At 36.4% G+C, this 7,330-nt stretch overlaps 1 pseudogene; it reads left to right on the top strand.

The window, feature by feature from the left end:
* The first annotated feature begins 5,770 nt into the window (after nt 1–5,770).
* On the top strand, nt 5,771–6,701 carry LOC126065530 (olfactory receptor 12D3-like; annotated as a pseudogene).
* Nucleotides 6,702–7,330: the final 629 nt, after the last annotated feature.

Genomic DNA, 7,330 nt, shown 5'->3' with positions numbered 1-7,330 from the left:
CTTTCTGGATCCTTCAGCTGCCTCCTGTCTGTCTGACCTCTGGTTGTTAGGTCTTGAGCAATCAGCTTATCTGCCAATCTTGGAATTAGTAGATCTTCACAGCTTGTGAGTGGAGGAGCCCTACTTTCCAGGCTGCCAGTCTTGGGTTCACCAGCCCCTGCAGCTACACGAATCAGAAGCCTTGTGGTCTTCCTGCCAGTCTTGGGATTCGTTGATATTCACAGTCTGCTTTGTAATTAAAATAGAGTTACTGCTATTGAAAAGGAAGAGGAATTTTAGAAACCTTTCTAGGTGTATATTATGTCTCTAAACAGAATGGAAAAACTATATAACATTTTGAACTCTGTAATATGCTCATAATTATTATAATATACATTGATTTATTCAAACATGGGGTTTGGTCTGCCCTGCCAGATCATTTTTGTAATGATGACAAAGACCCATTGCAAAACAGTCTCCCACTTGCATTGCTTTAAATGAGCCAAAGAATGAGCTCTATTTAGTTAAAACAACATTAGACACAGGTTTCTAAGATTTTCCTTTTTGATATTTATATTGTAGTATTAGTAAAGTGAAACCTTACTGTTCTCTTATTCAATAAGTCATCTTGTGCTTTCCAAAATTGTGGAGGACAATTTTCAAAGGTGATAATATAGTTGTCCCTCAAGTATACTGGTTTGTGTCTAATAAATGGTCTATGTTTAATTAGCTTATCTGTAACTAAATCATCTCCAATTACTTCTATTTAGTTTGAGAAAGCTATGTACATATTATAAATTTGTGCTTTCATAATTATACATGTGAGTGTTATATCTCATTTTTTATTTTTTTCGGGTCTCAGGTTAATAATAATTTGAGTTTTATTAGACACCAAGAAAAGTAATATAGGAAGATCATAAGAAAGTTGTAGTATCTATACTCTTAGTATTTCAAACTTAAGTAGTGCTAAAGTTCTCATACTCCTCTTTTTTTCCCAGATTAAGTTATATATGCATATATATATATGCATGTATATATGTATATTTTCTATGTATTTTGATATTTTTATTACAAATATATTTATTCCCTAATACAACCATTTGTAAATTTTCAACTTTAATTGCCATTATATAAAAGGTCTGAATTTGCCACAACAAAAATTAAACATTATGCTTCTTACATTTATCCAACTTGATGTGTGTGTGTGTGTGTGTGTGTATTATTCATAATCATACAGGTAAAAAAAAAAAACTGAGATTAACATAGAGAAAGGAAGAGCATTCTAGAAGGAATAAATGAAAGTAAAATAAAATCTTTTATTTTTTCCTATTCTTAATTGATCTAACAAATAACAGTTTGTTCAACAATCTGCTCGATGATTATTGCTTATGGATAAGTGAAATGAATGACAGAAATGTTATAAGGGACAGGAGAGGGGAATTGGGAATACTCTGTTATAAAGTGCTTGTACTATTGATGAAGTTGAATAGTGTTATTTGAAAGTGGACTTGAATTAATTGTGAATGTATATTGCAAACTCTAGGGCAACCCTGGAAAAAAATTTAAAAAGGAGTACAATTGGTATATTAATAAGGACAGAAAATAAAATCATATAAAATGTTCAATTAAAACCAAAGAAGGCAACAAAGAGTTGAAGACAAAAAAAAAAAAAAGAAAGAAAACCACAGGCAATGAACAGAAAAAAGTTACAAATATGGTTGATAATAATCCAACTATATCAATAGTCACTGCAAACACGAATTGTCTAAGAACACCAATTAGAAGATAGACTGTCAGAGTGGATACAAAAGAATATCCTCGTTGTCTACAAGAAACCCAATTTAGATTAAAAATAAAAGCCTGAAGAGAAAACATTTCACAACATTCATCAAAAGAAACCTACAGTGGCTATATTAATCTGAGACAAATCAAACTGCAGAGCAAACTGCAGAGCAAGACAAATTATCAGGAATAAAAAGCAGCATTACATAATGATGAATGAATCAACCCTTCGAGAAGACATAAACAATCCTTAATGTGTATTCAAGGAGCCCTGGTTGTGCAACATTTAAGCACTTGGCTGCTAATCTAAAGGGTGCCAGTTCGAACCTACCCATCAACTCCATGGGAGAAAGACTTGGCAATCTGCACCTATTAAGATTACAACCTAGAAACCCCAACAGGGCAGTTCTACTGTGTCACATGGGGTCGCTAGTTGAAAATTGACTCAAGGGCACCCAATAACAACAATGTGTATGCACCTAACAACAAATCATCAAAATACATGAGGCAAAAACTGATGGAACTGTAAGGAGAAATAGATGAATCTACTGTTAGATCTGAAGACTTCAACGCTTCTGCAACAGTAATTGACAGATCCAGCAGGCAGAAAGTCAGTAATGACATACTTGAACTGAACGGCACAAGTAATCGACTGGATCTAATTGACATCTATAAAATACTTCATCTAACAGCCTCAGAATTAGCATTCTTCTCAAGCTCACGTGGAACACCAAGATAGACCGCATTCTAGGCCATAAAATCCACTCTAACAAATTTATAAGAATAGAATGCATACAAAGCATGCTCTCAGACCACAATGAAATTAAACTAGAAATCAAAAGCAGAAAGACAGTTGGAAAATCCCAAAATATGTGGCGGTTAAAGAACATGCTTCTTAATAACAAATGAGTAAAGGAAGAAATCTCAAGATAAACTAAAGATATTTTGAACTAAAAAGGAAAATGAAGGACAACATATCAGAATTGTGGGATGCAGCGAAGGCTGTGCATAGAGAGAGAAATTGAGAGCATTGAATGCGTACTTTAGGAAAGAAGAACCATCAAAAACCCATAACCTAAACTTCCACCATAGAAAACTAGAAAAGGAAGACAAATTAATTTAAAAGTAAGCAGAACAAATGAAAAGATGGAATTTAGACCATAAATCACTGAAAGAAAAAAATGAAACCAAAAGCTGGTTCTTTGAAGAAAAAAAAAATCAGTAAAATTTATAAATATCAAGCCAGTTTAACCAAGAAAAAAAGAGAAAACACAAATAGCTAATATCAGAAATGAAAGAAGGCCATCCATTTTGATCCCATGGACATTAAAGGATAATGAAAGATAATACAGACTAATTTCCTGAAAGAAAAAAATCTATCAAAACTCAAACAAGGAGAAATAGATAACCTGAATAGGCCTACATCTGTTAAAAAAATGAATTGATGATTAATAAGCTTCCAAGACAGACAGCATCAGAGCCACATGTTCTCACTGTTAAATTTTACCAAATCTTTATAGGGAAAAATTCTTTGCATTTTTTTCCAGAAAATAGAAGCAGCAGAACACTGTCTAACTTATTCTAATGGGACTTCCTATTATCAAGACCAGATAAAGACATGGCAAGAAAGGAAATCTACAGGTCAATCTCTCATGAACAAAGATGTAAAAATTCCCAACAAAATATTTGCAATTTGAATCTTACAATCTATAAAATGAATTATACACCAGGACCAAGTAGGATTCATTCTAGGTATGCAAGGCCAGCTTCTTTGTTAAATAAAGCTCAAAGTTCTCATAAAATGGAAATAAACTAATATGCATGGAAAGCAAAAAATAGAATAAGGACTTTGAGAGGAAATCCCAAGACATCTATGCCTGGGACACCACTGGGATATTCAGAGGAGAGTCAGCTTGTTTATTTTCTGGTTAGAAGAGGAATGAAAGCAAAGTCTTCTGAGATTTATTCTGGCACTTAAATGTAAGCTTTTTGCCATGTGAGACTGAGCAGCCCAAAATCTCCTTGTTACTTGTATTCAAGGAGATTCCAGCCCTGATTCCTGGATTTCGTTATGCACCAAAAAGATGCATTTATTCCAAGATGTGTAGACAGGAGCAAAGAGTAGGGTGCATTGGCACAGGTAGTAGGCAGAACAAAAGATGTTAGATTAGAATGAGACTTTTTTGATGGAAAGGAATGGAAAAGGTGGGTTAGAGTTACTGGGAAACCTCTTTGAAATTAGGCTGTGGAAATTCAAGGGAGGAGACAACAAGTATGCTTATGACACAAATCAATCTAGAAAAGCTTTGGATTTTTTGATCTGTTTGATCATTCTTTGTTTAAAGTAGATATAGTTTGAAGTAGGTATAGTTGCATTGGTGCTTTATATGTATGTATTTGTGAATGGTTTGTTTTTTTTGCGTGCAAGTGGCGAGTACAGTATATATAGTGCTGCCTCATTTATTTTAAGATTTCTTCTCATTGAAAATTATTTAACCAATCCCCTATGGCTGGACATTTTGTTTCTAATCTTATTTGTCTTGCAATACTTAAATGAATATGTAGATGAATGGTACATATATATAATTTTTGACATGTGTAAATACATCTGAAGAACAAATTCTAGGAAGCAGAATTGTTAGTTCCAGGTCTGTGAGAGCTTTCAGTTTTGATATTTGTGAAGATTGGTCTCTAGAGGTTGAATCAGTTGGTACCCCACTTGTATATATAATGCCTCAAGCAAATATAATGTCATCACGAACAATCTGATCTTTGTCAAAATGGCATTTCATTGTATTTTGATTTTCATTTTTATTTTTCATATTTGTAATATTCTTTTCTTATTTAAAGAATTCTGTTATAGCTGCAATTTGAAACATGGTGCTTTAGTTTTCCCATGCTTCACGCCAACACTTTTCAGGTGAGATTTCCTCTGTCGAGAAATTATGATCTTCTATTTTTTTCTTCTGGTACATTCATGTAGATGCCAAGCTTTTTCCTACATATGGTTCATATTTGAATAAGTTTTATTTTGGGGGACAAGTGATTAGCAGGAGATTCCTATGAACAGAGGGGGTGGGGTAATTTTGCCAGGTTTTTTGCCTCAAAGTCCCCTCTTTGTTGCCACACCTTTAATCTTTTGCAGCCAGCAAGCTTTTCTCTCTCTTTCCTCAGAGCCAGGACCCTGCCTTGGTCTTTCCTGATATTCCCATAGGAAATCACACTCACTGGGGGGCCCTCTTTTTCGAAGGTTGGTTATTTTCCGGTGTTTTCAAAATCATCCTGCTGCCAGTACTTCCCAGGAGTTTAGGTGGTTCCTTCCTGCACGGGCAGCCTGGTTGCTGTGGTGCACCGTGGTGCCTACCCGTGCCAGTTCTGCTAAATTGTAGCCTCTCTGCCTACACGTTATCTGAGATTTGTGAGTTTTATTTATGTATTTATTTAATGTCTTCTAGGTCCGAAGAAGGCAGATTGTGGGGAAGTTTATTCGCCTCTTTTTTTTTTTTTTTTGCTTTGTTTTTTTGCCAAGTGGGAGGAGATTTGAATCCAGGCTACTGCCATGCTCCTACCAGTAACCAAAAATAATAGCTGTTTTTCTTACCTCCATTAAAAAAAAAATCAAATTTTGCAAATGTGTCTGACAGACTTTATTTAGACACATTAATTTTAATGTCGTAGATGATGTTACCGTTGAGTCCGACTCTTCTTTTTAACATGTAATCTCTGAATATCTGACTTTATTCTTTATGAGCTGCTTTTTAGGTTTAACTAAGCATTCTGAGTCTCCTTACTTCTATGGATCATTATTATCACAGTGACTCAGAATTTACCATGTATTTGTTTCGCATAACTATGTTGCAAATGAATTCATCTCCAGAATTCCTAATCATTCTGCTCACCATAGTTCATTCTTATTTCCTCCCAGAAGATAAACTTGCTTCACTTAACCCTGCAAGATAGACTGAAACCGATTTGCTAATTGTCACTGTTATGTTTCCTTCCCAAAGCAATGGAGAACATCACTAGAGCAAATGAGTTTCTTTTGCTGGGACTGACCCGTATTCAGGAACTGCAGCCGGTAATCTTCATGGTATTGCTCATTCTATCCCTGATAAATCTGTTTGGAAATGGGGCCATACTAGTGATGGTCATCTCAGAACCAAGACTCCACTCCCCTATGTATTTTTTCCTGGGAAACCTTTCTTGTCTTGATATCTGCTATTCCTCAGTGACACTACCCAAGCTCATGTTGAACCTCCTTTCCACTCGAAAGGCTATCTCCTTCCCAGGCTGCATCACCCAGCTACATTTCTTCCACTTCCTGGGCTCTACCAAGGCCATGTTGCTGACCATTATGGGCTTTGACCGATTTGTGGCTATTTGCTACCCACTCTCACAAGGTCATCATGAGCCCCCAGGTGTGCATTCGGCTGGTAGGTGTGGTCTGTCTCACCGGCTTCTTTTATGCCCTGATGCATTCAGTCATGACTGCACGCCGAAACTTTTGTGGCTCTCAGAAGCTCAACTACTTCTTCTGCGATGTCAAGCCTCTCTTAGAATTGGCTTGTGGTGACAAGAGGCTCAACCAGTGGCTCATTTTCATTGACACTTGCAGTCAAAACATGGCAGCTTGCTTCCTGACCCTCCTCTCCTACTTTTACATTATTGGCTTCCTTGTGTTCAAGCACCAGACCTGCAGTGCACTCCACAAGGCTCTGTCCACTTGCGCCTCCCATTTCATGGTGGTTTGTCTCTTCTGTGGTACTGTGGGCCTCGTCTACATTCCCGCTACCTCCACCACCTCTGTCATACAGGAAAAGTTTGTGGCTATCATACACACCACTGTCACCCCAGTGCTGAATCCACTGATATACACACTTAGGAATGAGGAAGTGACCTTGGCTCTGAGGAAACTCTTTGGAAGGAAACTGTTTGCCTAAGGATGGCTGGTGGCAACATTAGAACAAATGAAAATTGCATGTGATTTTATGACACTCATTTTATCATCTATAATAAATACATTTCTTGAATATTATTTTCCTTTTAGAACATGTGCCATTGGTAAATAGATTCTTCATTTACATTTGCCCAGTTATTATTCATTACTATTCATTTGCAGAATCCCCTTGTTCTCTTTGAATGACTGCTTCTTGGTCTATGTACAGGTTCCTCATGAGTACAATTAAGTGTTCTGGAAATCCTGTTTTTCACAATATTATCTATAGTTTGTTATGATCCACACCATCAAATGCCTTTTCATAGTCAGTAAAACACAGGTAAACATCTTTCTGGTATCCTCTGCTTTCAGTCAAGATCCATCTGACATCAGTAATGATAACCCTCAACCCAACTCCTTTTCTGAATCTGGCTTGAATTTCTGGCAGTTCCCTGTTGATGTACTATTGCAAGTGTTTTTGAATTATCTTCAGTGAAATTTGACATGCATGTGATAGTGTTTGATAATTTCCACATTCTGTTGGGTCACCTTTCTTTGGAATGGGCACAAATATGGGTCTCTGCCAGTCAGCTGGCTAGGTAGCTGTCTTCCAAATTTCCTGGCATAGATGAG

The sequence above is a fragment of the Elephas maximus genome, chromosome 1 (assembly GCF_024166365.1).
Source record: "Elephas maximus indicus isolate mEleMax1 chromosome 1, mEleMax1 primary haplotype, whole genome shotgun sequence".
Lineage (NCBI taxonomy): Eukaryota > Metazoa > Chordata > Mammalia > Proboscidea > Elephantidae > Elephas > Elephas maximus.
Note: the sequence above shows the minus strand (reverse complement) of the source record. Positions and strands in the feature narration are given on the sequence as shown.